Below are 13,951 nucleotides of genomic sequence, written 5' to 3' on the forward strand. Positions count from 1 at the left end.
TGAGAAAGAAAATAATGTACTGACAAGTCCTCCCGTTATTTCTTAGTCTAACAGGTCTTGGAGAATGTTTTGTACAATCTTTTGTTGAGCAAGATTTATAAGTTCTGGGAGAATCAGAGATAGGCCTGAGGGAGCGAAGGTTGTGAGAGAGGGTGGAACAGTTTTATTGCTTAAGCAAATATCAGAAATTGGGAGTGGTGAATAGTGAGAGGCAGAGGCAGGGAGCTGCGATGAGAAGTGGAAAAGATTAGCAAGTTGGGAGAATGGAGACTGTAGAGAAAACATCTTTCACATGATGTCTTCTGGTGGCCAGAGATGTTTGGAACCTTTTGGGGATACCTTCTCAGGAATTTCACTTGGCAAGAAAACGGCAGATTTTTTAGGAATTTTCCTTTCTGGAGATAATAAATGTGCTTTTTATAAAGCTGGGATTGTTTTTTGCACTGAGAAGAGGTAGGCTAAACACCCCTGTTATAAGTTAATTTTCTAGAAATTAATTAGTAGCCTGGAACGTGACGTGTAAAGACTTGTTCTTAAATGTCAATTGCTTTAACTGGTACTTCCAGTTCTAGGGTGGCAGCTAAATCCCGGGCATGTCCTGAAAAGGGCTTTGATAACTGTTCTGTCACAGGCTAGGAAGCACATTGACTCAACAGAGCAGAGATTGGAACAGCTGAAGAACCAGCTTCTCAGTATATTCTAGAAACACCAACGTTATTTGATATTTTCTTGTATATTACATTGTCCTCTAAAAATGCACTAAATCCTGGATAAACATCCCTAGGACATGTTTTTTTAAAAAACATTTTTATTGTAAAACCTTAACAAAAATACAAACATTCTTGGCATACAAACATTCTATACATGATGTATAATCAGTGGCTCACAATATCACATAGTTGTGTATTCATCACTATGATAATTTTTTTGAACATTTGCATTATTCCAGTAAAAGAAATAAAAAAGAAAAAACTCATACATAACATACCCCTTACCCTTCCCTCTTATTGACCACTAATATTTCAACCTACTCAGTTTATTTTAACCTTTGTTCCCCCTATTATTTGTTCATTTTTTATCTGTATTTTTTTACTCATCTGTCCATACCCTAAATAAAAGGAGCATCAGACACAAGGTTTTCACAATCACACAGTCACACTGTAAAAGCTGTATCATTATATAATCATCTTCAAGAAACATGGCTAATGCAACACAGCTCTACAGTTTCAGGTAGTTCCCTCTAGCCACTCCAATACACCATAAATAAAAAGGTGGTATCTATATAATGCCTAAGAATAACCTCCAGGATAACTGCTCAACTCTGTTTGGAATCTCTCAGCCACTGACACTTTATTTTGTATCATTTTTCTCTTCCTGCTTTTGGTTGAGAAGGTTTTCTCAATCCCTTGATGGTGGGTCCCAGCTCATCCTAGGATTTCTGTCCCATGCTAACAGGGAGATTTACACCCCTGGGAGTCATGTCCCACAGGAGCTGGGGGTGAGGGTGGGGATGGGGGCTGGGCCTAGGACAGGTTTGTCTTGTTTATTAAGCAGAGGGAGGTGGAGAAAAGAAGTATCATAATTCTGAGGTTGTGGGAAGGGAAAATTGAAGGCCAATGAGGCAAATGTAAAATAAAGCTCTGAACATGAAGCTCTTCAAGGTAAGAAGATATCATGATTTTTAACCAACTAGAAATGGTTCTCTCCTTTCTTTAAAAAATTATTTAAAATAACAAGTTCTTGTTAAAATATTCAATAAATGTCGCTTACACTAAAAAGTATCTACCCCACCCCTGACTTCTAAAAATAATCTAGAGCGTGACTGATAAGACTTTGGCCTTTAATCCAGCTTCCTATGGCATAAACCGAAAATATCTGTTAATTTCCAACAAGCAAAGTTTTGTTTATAAGCTCAGTGAGATAACCACTTTAATTTATTGAATCCACGCATTCAATAAATGATTATTTAATTGTGTTGTAGGGGCTGGAATGGCAATCCTTGGCTCCGACTTTCTTTCTTTCTTTCTTTAATTTTAGTTGTCATTCTACTTTTCCTTCACTTTTCTCTTCTTATAGGGAGATAATCGTAATAATGACTGTAAAGTACTTCCTGAAGTGCTTTCTCCTTAAAAGTCTGACAATAAATATTAGAGTTCCAAGGGCCAGCAAAGCCTTCCAGGAGAATCTGAGTTGGCTGAGGACTGGGAACGTCTTTCTTCTTTGAATCAGCAGTCTCTTATTTGTATCTCTGTAACAGAGTTCTTGGCCTATAAGGAAGCTTTAATAAATACTGTGAATTATTATGAATGTTATCAGACAGATTGCAGTCTTGGCGGGCGAATGCAAATCTCTGTCTTCGCTGATCCTTTTTATATTTAGCACCTAAAAGGCCGCCATTATTAAGTAGCCAAAGTATTTACCTAAAAATACGAAAGTCTAGAGAAATGATCTTTCCATTATTCTGGACACCCTTTCTCTTTTCCACAATACTGTGCCCTAGTCTTGGGATCTGGGTCCGGAGGCTACAGGGAAGAGTTGGGTACGGGAAGCTCATCTTCCGGCCCTCTGATTGGTCGGTTCGCACTCCACTCAGGCGGCTCGCGGCTCTGATTGGCCACCGCGGCACCCCTTCGGCCCCCGACTACTTTGTGTGCCCCCGCGGCGCGTTCAGGTCCTCCGGCTCAGCTTGCGATCTGGGCGGTTCTGAGAGGGCCCTTCGGCTCACTGCTCCGCGTCACGGACGAGCGGGTAGGAAGCATCCTAGGGAAAAGCTCCCCCCTCCCCACCCACTGTTCTCTTTTCCGTACCGAATAAACTTCCGCCTTAGAGGGGCTGTAGCAGCCGCGAATCAGGGGAGGCCGGGCATCTAACTCAGGCCCTCATGGAGGATCTTTGAGCGAATGTGGAAACACAGCTCTCACAAGATGAAATAGGACTTCGATGAGTCGCATGTGGGAGCGGATGGCATCCTTTGATTGCGCTGCGAGCTGCAGCCGAGCGGCCAGACCTGGGTTGCAGGGGCTGAACAGCAGCAGCGACCACTTCTAAAAAGTAGCAAGGAGCCTGTTACAGATCTCTGGTATCAATGCTCCTTAGGGCCAAGATTGAACTATCATGGACCGGCGGTCTAAAAGATACAGCATTCCCTGGAGGGGGCTGTCCCGGGAGTGGGGAGCCCCGTTCGCGCCCCTCTCCAGCCTCTGGTTTCAGGCGGTAGAGGGCGGCCTACGCTTTTGTACGAAGAAGTGCCCGCGCGCGCAGCTGCCGCTCTGCTGGCATTCTGGTCCCGCTGTGCCGGCTGCTGGGCTTGGCGGTGGATGCTGCAGCTACGCTATTCACGGGCGCAACGAGGAAGGGGGCGGGGAGACGCCCTGGCATAAGCCAGGGTCGCCGTAGGGGGCAGTGGCTGGCGCATGCGCGTTTTCTCTCAGACGCCTGGAACGCTGAGGGGCGCGCGCCCCCATTCGCGCGCGCACGCTTGCGCTAGCGGAGGCTTCCCCGCCTGCGCTTCGTGGTCAGAGCCGCTCCGGCGCCTGCGCGCGTTATCTCCGGTGGACCCGAGTAGTCTGGTTCCCTCAGCTCCAGTCCCCTGCCCCGGTTCCCCGCCTTCTCCTCCCAGACCCTAGCCCACCCGTACCCTACCTCTCCTCGCGGAATGGGGCTGGCGCTGCTCCAGGTAGCGCGCCCTGAACCTGGCTCGCGCTCGGCCTCGCGCTGTCAGTGACTGCCGCGCTCGCGCCGCCTCTCGCTCTCCCTGAGTCTGTGGCGCCCAAGGCTCCGTTAAGCGGCGGCGGCGGTTCCTGTTTCCGTTTCTTCCTTCCTTACAGTCGGGAGTAGCATCCTCCACCCAACCACCCCTCCCACTCCTCCAACGCGAGGCAGCTGCGGCGACTGGGGACGGCGGAGACCGCCTCTGCTCCCGCCTCGGGTAAGGGGGCGTTTGAAAGCCGGCCCCGCGCGCCTCGGGGTCTTGGGCTGGGCAGTCGCTGGATCTGAGGTGGCCCTGGAGCTGTGACTGGGGGCTGTCGTTGCTCTTTTCTCCAGGGGACTCCGGGCCTTTTGCTGCAACTGCTGCTGCTTATCCAGTCGCTCCCGGAAAAGTGGGGAGGGAGCCCTCGGACGCTCTGGCGGGTGCCTTTTCGCGGCCCGGGGGAGGCGGGCAGGGGGTGAGGGGAGCCCACCACCCCTGCCTGGACACGGATCGGCGCCGTCTCTCTCGGCGTCGCGCATCTTTGCTTAGGGCAGTACCCGAAATTGAGCATAGGAGAAGGAATGGGGGCGGGGGTGGAAGATGTCCCTCTTCTATCCCCTACATCCTCCTTTCCTTTCTCCAGCACCTCGGTCCCTCTAGGTATGGACTGTGGGGAAGAGGATGTCTGTGCCATATGGGGTTTTTCATGAGGGGTTCTTCGGTTAGAGATCGGGGAGCGGACCCTCACAAAGGTCCGTTCCCGGCGAGGGACCAGTGCCAGGACAGTTAACGGTGTGAATGTCGTTCTACCTCTTTTTTTGTGTGTGTGTGTATGTGTGTTGTTGTTGTTGTTGTGAAATGATAAACTGTTGGCTTTTGAGTATCCGAACTTATTTGGGGAGGTTAAATGAGTTAAATGAGTCCATATTTATTAGTTACAGGAGATTTGTCCTACACGAGTGAGTGGGTTGTCGGAGGGAGCACCTGTTCTCTCACGGCGAGATTGCAACCTTCAGTCACACAGAACGTTAGAGACGTAATGTATTTCATAATTAAATGGCAGTATCATGGTTTGGGTTTATTTCGTAATTAAATGGTAGTATCATGGTTTGGGTTTATTCTTGGTTTTGGCATTTTGTCCTATGCACTAGTCTTTTAAATTGAGCTCTTAAATAATTGAGAGAAGAGTCGTTCCCGGCCCCCCCCCTCCCCCGCGCGCTTTCACAGTTTAAGCTAACTCAAGAAGTTGGACCCAGGAAAGCCGGAATCTCCAGTGGATAACCCCAAACCTCAAAGTTCCGAAGAACAGATTTCAACAAAAGTTTTCCATCAGGTTAAAGTTAAACTCATCACAAGTAACTGATTTGGCTTTGGCTTTGGCTCTGTAGAAACTGTACGTAGGTTTCATTATAGTTTTTGTCCTCACTGTTAAGGACAGTCCAAGAGTTAAGAGCGTATTTATTTTCTTGATTAAATTCAAATTTCTTTTTTTAGATGTATAATTCTTTAAAAGGATACATCATATAGGAAGTATTTAGGAGAGAAATGATTATTTAAGCACTAGAGTTAAACTGAAATAATGGAGTAATTTGTATTCTCCCTTATTTAAAATAACTTTAAAACAATCTAAAATCCTATGCCAAATGATAAGGTCCCTGTTCATTGCTTGGCTTGTGTGTCTTCCATGAGATGTGTATGCCTTAATTATCTGATTTGTAAGTACTTCAACAGTAATGGCAAGGTGGGAATTCAAACATTTGATATTATGATTTTACGGCTTAGTATGTTAAAATGTAGGAAATTAGAAATGAATAGGCTATAAGGAACACTGAAGGGTGTTTTGGAAGCAGGATTTTGCTTTTGCTGCGTATACATTGAGAATTCTACTTGAATTGATGAGCTGAACAGCTGGAATGGAATTTGCATAGATTGCAGAAACTGATGCAAAAATTTGTCTTTGATCAAGTAATCAGAAAGAAATGCAAAAATTTATCTTTGATCAAATAGTGAATTAACATGAAGTGGTATAAATTGATTTATTAGGATAGCAGTTCAAACTAATTTCTGTAAATATGGCACCATATAGATTGTATTTTAGGATACTCTTGAATTTGACAAAAAAGTCATTTGAAACTGTTTTCCTAAAAATCAGTTCTACTTAAGATGTATGGGATTGAAAAAACAAGCATTCTGATTACATTCTGCAGTGCTTTGTTATAAATTGTAACCAGTTGTTTTTATGAATATATCCTTAAAAAGTGGATTTTAAAATTTGCTGGTGGCTTGGAAGATGTTTTTTGTACTTGTTTGTTTTTTTAAATGCAGTTATAGTAGTAGGTTGGTCTGGAGGGGGAGCTAGAGCCAAAGCAAAGTATAGTTTAGTGTATGTTTGAACTTTTAAAACACCTAAAACCAGATTTTCTATGACCAGGAGAACCATAATTTTTTAATTAAAAGAGTCAGAGAATTGTTGTGGGCATGTATCTGTACCTAGTGATTTGTGAAGTGTATATACTGTTATTCACAAATGAGTTAAAAATTTTTAATGATCTCAAATGAGAGAATGAATGCTTAAGAGTTATTGAATTTCTCATTTAAAATTTCTGAAAAATTTGCCCCAAAACTTAGTATGTGAAAGTAGTTTCTAAACTTTCTTATGAAGTGCAGTAGACAGATCTAAAAGGGAAGGAGTATATTCTTAATTTGTTGTGCATGTTGTATGTTCATCAATTTTTTTCTTTTTAAATCTTCAGGTAGAGTCTTCCAGTGGCAAAAGCATCAGTGGTGTAGTAAGCTAGGGATTTATCAAAAGTAGCGAATACTTTCAGTAAAGAAACAGATCCTTCAGAAATTTGGGATCCTAAGCACTTATTTGCTGCCTCCTGCAATATAATGCAGTGAGTCCAGCTGGTTTACTAAATTGAACTTGGGACTTTGACTATGAAGCAGTTATTATGTAGTCTTTGGTACTTTATTTAGATTTCTAAAGTGTAATCAATATGTTAATTTACTTCTGACAATTCACATATTCTTCAAATCCAAGCCTAGAAATTGATGATGATGTATAGATTAAAATCATTAGGATATTCAAGGTTTCAGGATAGAGGGTGGGCTGTTATCCACATTTCTTCATTATATAAATAGAATCTCAGTGCTAATAAAAAAGATTCTTATTTTCTGAGATACAGAATATCTTATCTTTGAGGCTTATCATTTTGAGAGGTTTAATGCTAAGCAAAATTTTATGACATACTAGAATATTTTTAAAAAAATGTGTCTGACCATTTCTTTAATGAAGTTTAACTTTGATTTACTGTAAACCACATTTAGTAAATCTTTTGGTTTAATTAAATGGTAAATGTATCCATTTCATATTATAGCACATTTATAATGGTAAAAGAAAGTATTTCATTCCATTTTATAATCAGATAAATATAAAAGTAAACATGTCCCATGCAATTCCCAAACAAACAAGCAAACAGGCAAATGAAAAACCAAACAAAAATTCAACAAATGGTGCTGCAGTAAGGGGATTCTCCCATGGAAAAAGAATGAAATGTGACCACCACCATACAGCATACAAAAAGGAAAAAAGTAAACACGTAAATGAATTCCTTTACTTAAAAATGAAACCATGATTTTATACAGCTCTGAAACTAACAGTATTACTAACATAATACTTACATACCTTTGGATCAGTATCGGTCCTATTGATCCTTTACAGGTAAGATAGCAACTTTATGTCTTCTATAGTAAAGAGCAGTGTAGTAAGAATAATTTTAGAGACCCAGTATAGGATTCCCTTTGGTTGGTTATCCTCTTAATGATTTTTCTGACTTATATTTCTGTACTATATATTATAGGACTTCTTTTTTGCGGTTTGAATTGTTATTAAATTGTAGTTAAAATGAGTCAATTAAAAATGTTTGAAAGTAAAAGAATTCTCAGTTGATATTTTTTGGATGTATTTTTAAAAATTTAATTCTCTTTTTAAAAACATTTTTAATTGTGAAATATAACATATATACAAGAAAACAATAGTTTCCAAACTTCATTTTAACAAATAGTTATAGAGCAGACTTCAAAGTTTGGTATGGGTTACAGTTCCACAATATCAGGTTTTTCCTTTTGGCCACTCCAAGATATTGGAAACTAAAAATAAATATGATATAATGACTTAGTAGTCATATTTATTTGTGAAATCTTAACTTCTCTGTTGTGACTCCTCCTTCTCCTTTGAGCCTTCTCCTAATCTTTGTGATATTTGAGTTATGCCTGTTTTAACTTTATTTATGTTGAAAAGGGGTGGAACTAGTTGCTGTTCTTGGAGAGATTGGTACCTCTGGGTTTCAGGACTTATCTGGCCTGGGAACATCTGAAGGTTTTAGGTTTCCGAAAAGTAAACTTAGTGTGTGCAACTTTTGTAGGATCTCACATAGAGCCCTGGGTGTTCTTTAGGGTTAATAGGAATGATGTTCGTTGGAGTTTGGCAGATTGTGGCAATGAGCATATCTGGTTGGAGCTTGCATAAGAGTAGCCTCCAGAATAGCCTCTTGACTCTTTTGAATTTCTTAGCCACTGCTAACTTACTTTATTACAATTCTTTTCTCCCTTTTGATCAGGAAGGCATTGTCGATTACATGGGCCAGGCTCATCCCTAGGAGTCATGTCCCATATTGCCAAGGAGACTTTCACCCATGGTTGTTATGTCTCATGTTGTGGGGAGGATAATGATTTTACTTGCAGAGTTGTCCTTAGAGCGAGAGAGGTCAAATCTGAGCAACAAAAGAGATTTTCTGGAGGTAACTCCTAGGCATAATTATAGGTAGTCTTAGCTTCTCCATTACAGAAATAAGTTTCGTAAGAGCAAGCTTCAAGATCAAGGGCTTGGTCTATTAACTTGGTAGTCTCTAGTGTTTGAGACAGTGTCAGGGATTTCCCAAGTGGTAAAGTTTAATAGTTACATTTTTTTTTCTCCAGTCCCTACAGGGACTTTACCAATACAGGTTGACTTAGATTGTGTGCTACAGAAAATTTAGGTTTTAGGCCAAATAAAGCTCTCTTCCTTTTGTCTCAGGCAATAGGTTAAGTTGTAAAAGTATATACAATGTCATCCTTTACACTATATTCTGATTTACCTTAGTACCAACCACATCGGCTTCGTTCTTATTTCTAATTGAAGCCTGATCTCTCTCTCTCTTTTTTTTTTTTTTTTTTTTTTTTTTAACATTTTTGTGTGTGGCAATGCTGGCTTTTAGAGCTGTGGAACTGCTCTTAGTCTTAGGTGTCACACAGGTAGCCAAAGTTCCAGGGAAATGCCAGGTTATACACGTATAGCACAGAATCTCAGAATCTAGAAATAACTTAAAGCTCAGGTATAAATGTGACTTCTGTAAGGGTTTACAATCTAGGCTCCAATTTTCTTATAAGTATTTTCTAAAAGAGGCCATACAATATTTGGCCTTTTATTTCTGGCTTATTTTACACAACATAATGTCCTCAGGGTTCATTCACATCTTTGCATGCCTCATGACTTTGTTCCTTTCTGTAGCCACACTATATTCTGTCATATACATACACCAGAATTTGCCTTTCTCCTTCTCACTCATTGTACTCTTTGGCTACCTCCATTGGGTATCATGGATAATGTCTTAAGTAAACAACCTCACAGTGTCCTCATTTAGTTGTACAGTCATCATCACTTTCAACTATAGGCAGTTTTCATTGCTCCAAGAAGAATAACAGATAAACACACCCCCATCAAAGATGAAAATCCCAAACTACCCTTAATTCTTGTCCTTCTCCCCTAATTATTATTATTATTTTTTACATGGGCAAGCACTGGGAAACGAACCCAGGTCCTCTGTCATCACAGGCAAGCATTCCTGCCTGCTGAGCCACCGTGGCCCGCCCTCCCCTAATTATTTACCTCTAGTATTGTTGTGGTACTGGTGATATCTTCCTGTTAAACATAGGCCATAGCATACAACAGTAGTCCCCCCCATACCCTTCTATTATTGACTCTTTATATAAGATTCATTAAGTGGGTCAGGTAAGAACTTATTTATATTTGTAGTGTTAATCAGTGAGATACATGGCTCTATACAACCCTTTTCAATCATATTCACCTTCAATATAGAATAATACAAACCCACTAATGAACTACCATCATTTCTATCCACTCCTGTACATTTAAGTTCAAACTTATTAGATAATTGTTCACCTGTCTCTAGCTTCCCTATATTCTACATCATAAAACTCTGAGTTTACCTTTAACCAAGTCATATTAGCGAAATCATGCAGTATCTATCCTTTTGTATCTGGCTGATTTCCTCAGCATTATGTCCTCAGGGTATATCTGTGTTATCATATGCTTTAGGACTTGTTCTTACTGCTGCGTGATATTCCATTGTGTGTGTTCTAGTTTGAAATCTGCCAGAATGCAATATACCAAAAACAGGATAGCTTTTAAGAAGGGGAATTAATTAAGTTGCAAGTTTATAGTTCTAAGATCATGAAAATGTCCAAATTAAGGCACCAACAGGAAGTTACCTTCACTCAAGAAAGGCAGATGAAGTTTGAGGTTTCTTTCTCAGCTGGAAGGGCACATGATAAAATCTGCTAGCTTTCTCTCCCAGCTTCTTGTTTCATGAAGCTCCCCAGGGGGTATTTTCCTTCTTCATCTCCAAAGGTCTCTGGCTGCATGGGCTCTTGTGGCTCTGAAGCTTTTTCCAAAGTAGTCTTCTCTTAAAGGGCTCCAGTAAGCAACCCCACTTGAATGGGTGGATGGGTGGAGACATGTCTCCATGAAAAAAAATCTACTCAAAAGTTACCAATCAAAACGCTCCCACCCAGCAATATTGAATGAGGATTAAAGGACATGGCTTTTCTGGGATAGACCACAGATTTAAACCGGCACAGTATGTATATACCATATTTTGTTTATCCACTCGTCTATTGATGGACGCTTGGATTGTTTCCATTTTTTGGCAATTGTGAATAATGCTGCTGTGACTATCAGTGTGCCAATGTGTGTTTGTGTCACTGCTTTTAGCTCTTCTGGGTATATACCGAGTAGTAGTATTCCCAGGTCATAGGGCAACTCAATATTTAGTTTTCTGAGGATCTGCCAAACTGTCTTCCATAACGACTATACCATTATACATACATTCCCACCAGCAGTGAATAAGTATTCTAATTTCTTCACATCTTCTCCAAGATTTATAATTTCTTGTTTGTTTAATAGCAGCCATTCTTATAGGTGTGAGATGATAGCTCATTGTCATCTTAATTTGCATTTCCCTTATAGCTAATGACTCTTTATCTTTTTATCCATTTATATTTGCTCTTCGGAAAAATGTCTTTATATCTTTTGCCCGTGTTATATTTGGGTTGTTTGTTGTTTTATTGTTGAATTGTATGATTTCTTTATATTTTCTGGATATCAAACCCTCATCCAATATCTTGTTATTCCCATAGAGTTGGCTGCCTCTTCACCTATTTGACAAAGGCCTCTGAGGCACAAAAGCATTTGCTTTTGAGGAGTTCCCATTTTTCTCTTTTCTGTTTTGTTGCTTTGGGTGTAAAGTTTAAGAAGCTACCTCCTATTTCTAGGTCTTAAAGATGTTTCCCTATATTTTCTTCTAGGAGTTTTATTGTACTGGCTCTTATATTTAGATCTTTGATCCACTTTGAGTTAATTTGAGTTATCCCCTTATGGTAGGGGTCATCTTTCATTCTTTTGGCTGTTCAACTGATTTTTTAATTTTTATTTTTATTGACAAAACAAAACCACATACAAACATGAACATTCTTATCATATGAACATTCCAATCCTGGTATATGATCAGTGACTCACAATATCCTCACATATCAACTGATTTTTTAAAAACCTTTTCTTAATCCCCAACAGAAGAATATTATATGGGATTTGTATACATGTAAGCTATTTCTAACAGGTTAGTTCATGTCTCAACCTTCTTTTCTCTCTCCATTTTACTCTCCTGTCTACATTTGCCCCTTCCCCAACCACCTTTCATCGTCCCACTTAGGAGTTTTCATTTAGGAATAATTAAGAATCAAGCTAATAAAGTGAAACTTTTGCTTCTTGGTTAAATTATTTTATATCAATCTGTATAATAGTCTGAACATATATCAACTTTATATGATACTGCACAGTTTTTAAAGGAAGTGGAAATAGGGCCTATAGGATTATGTCAGTACAGGGGTTACTCTTACACCCTTTATAGAAAGTAGAGCTATGGGGTTAATTTCCTTTAGGTTTTCTTTTAAGAAGAGTTTATTTGGTGAAACCTAATACCTCACTCTACTACTTTTTTTTTATACATGTTTACTTTTGTTGTTGATAAATGGTATTTAAATAAATGCAAATATATAAATTAAAGAGAAAATTTTAAAACATGGAAAAAATATATGGTGTAAACATAAAGCAAAAGTTAGTATGGCTGTATGGTGGAGTCCTTGTCAAGCAGTGTTGATCTAAAGGGAAAAAGTGTGCTCAATAGTAACAGTTATTTTGCATCATGGTAAGAAGTTGGTTAAATAGGAAGACATAACAATCCTAAATTTATATGCACCCAGTAGAATAGCTTCAAAATATATAATGCATAAAATGACATAATACAGACTTTTAGAAAAATCATAGCTAGATATGTAAATCCAGTTCAACTCATAAAAAATAATATCAGTAAAGGTATAAAATACTTAAATAGTACAATTGGCTAACTTCCAATGGTGCAGAGTGCACATTTTTTCAAATGTACAGTGCTCAGTTTGAAATAATAAAGTGTGTTGTCTAAGCAGAGTAGAATTAAACTGTAAATCATGACAGAAAGGTGAAGTAGCTCTTCTAAAAAGCCTGTTGAGGCTTCTAATTTTTTTGCATTTATCATCATAATCTACTGCTTTTTAAAAATATCTTTATGATAGTGTTTTTTTTTTGGCCAGGAAGTGACACTTGAAGGGGAAATATGCTTTTAATTAAGTTTTTTTTAATTGGCAAAGTATACCAATATAAAGATAGTGCTGGTGTGGTTCAAACTTGCCCATGTTGTTCTGCCTTTTCTGCAGTATTGGTTCTATAGTATAACTTTTTAATGGAAGCACTGAAATTAAAAACAACTTTAAATATCACTGTTAAATGTTCCCTATCGTTGTTGTATCTTAGGGCTTGGGTTTTTCAAATTTATTTTTCCAATGAGATAAGCTGAAGAAATATGAAAACAGGCTTGAAAAGATCTTGTCACAGTTTTGATGACTGGTTGGTGTAGAAAAAAATTCATAAAATTAATAAAATGTTGATCTTAATCTTAGATGTAAATAGGAAGTTAAGCTAATGTTTATTTTAAATCTAAGTTATAAGAAACACTGTATGATGTGAACCTTGAAAGCATAAAAACTATAATTTTCTGATATGAACTTGAGCAAAAATAAAATGAAATGGGGCTTTCTACTGTTTTACATCATATAAGGAACCTGTTTTATGTTTTTGTAAATATTCTTGTTCGACTAAGACTGTTGATAAGCATGAATAAATTTTAAACTTTTACTAATTTTGTGGTTGATAATTTTCTTATATACCTTAAATGGAACGTTAAATTCTGTTAACACCTAAAACCAGAATAAATTTACCTGGAGTGAAAAAGTAGTATTTACAAACAAATGGTAAAAGCGTATCAATATTATTAAACATAAATTCAGTCATTTAGGTCAGGATTTCATAAGCTGGTTTTTAAAATCATTTTGTAATTTTTAACATAGTTGATAGTAATTTTTATACCTTCTATATTACATCTGTTTTCTGGGAACCTAGCTATGCTTGAGACAATCAGTGGAGGGAGATTGAGAGAGGCAGAGAGAATTATACTGGTTGGTGTGCTTGCCTTATTTAGATGTGCAGGATATTTCTTTATTTATTTTCTCTCTCTTCACTTTCTTCTTCTGCTTGTTTTAACTTCCTCTCCTTACAGTGATAGGAAATGTGAGAATTTATGTCTTTAAAGGATGTATATATTTTCTTAGAGTTCATAGAACATTTCTAGATAATTCCCTTTTTAGGCAGTAGGCAAGAGACTAGAACTTCCTCTGGTGAATGATATACTATTATTTATTAAAAATGATTTTGTTATGTCATATAAAAGGGCATGTGGGAAATGTTGGTTCATTGTTATATATATTTTTTATTTATATATTTATATATTATATATTATATGTACTATATATTTTTATTATATATTATCT

At 38.5% G+C, this 13,951-nt stretch overlaps 1 protein-coding gene across 5 annotated transcripts in view; it reads left to right on the plus strand.

Annotated features, from left to right (window-relative positions):
* Window positions 1-2,631: 2,631 nt before the first annotated feature.
* FUT8 (fucosyltransferase 8) overlaps window positions 2,632-13,951 on the plus strand; it is a 330,921-nt gene continuing 319,601 nt past the window's right edge. For 2 of the 5 annotated variants that reach the window (XM_077122729.1, XM_077122727.1), the window contains exon 1: window positions 3,511-3,928. The gene's annotated coding sequence lies outside the window, so the exon portion shown is untranslated. Of the gene's footprint in view, window positions 2,749-3,509; window positions 3,929-13,951 lie in introns of those variants that run through there. The other 3 variants (XM_077122732.1, XM_077122728.1, XM_077122731.1) reach the window with 3 other exon arrangements.

The sequence above is a fragment of the Tamandua tetradactyla genome, chromosome 12 (assembly GCF_023851605.1).
Source record: "Tamandua tetradactyla isolate mTamTet1 chromosome 12, mTamTet1.pri, whole genome shotgun sequence".
NCBI lineage: Eukaryota > Metazoa > Chordata > Mammalia > Pilosa > Myrmecophagidae > Tamandua > Tamandua tetradactyla.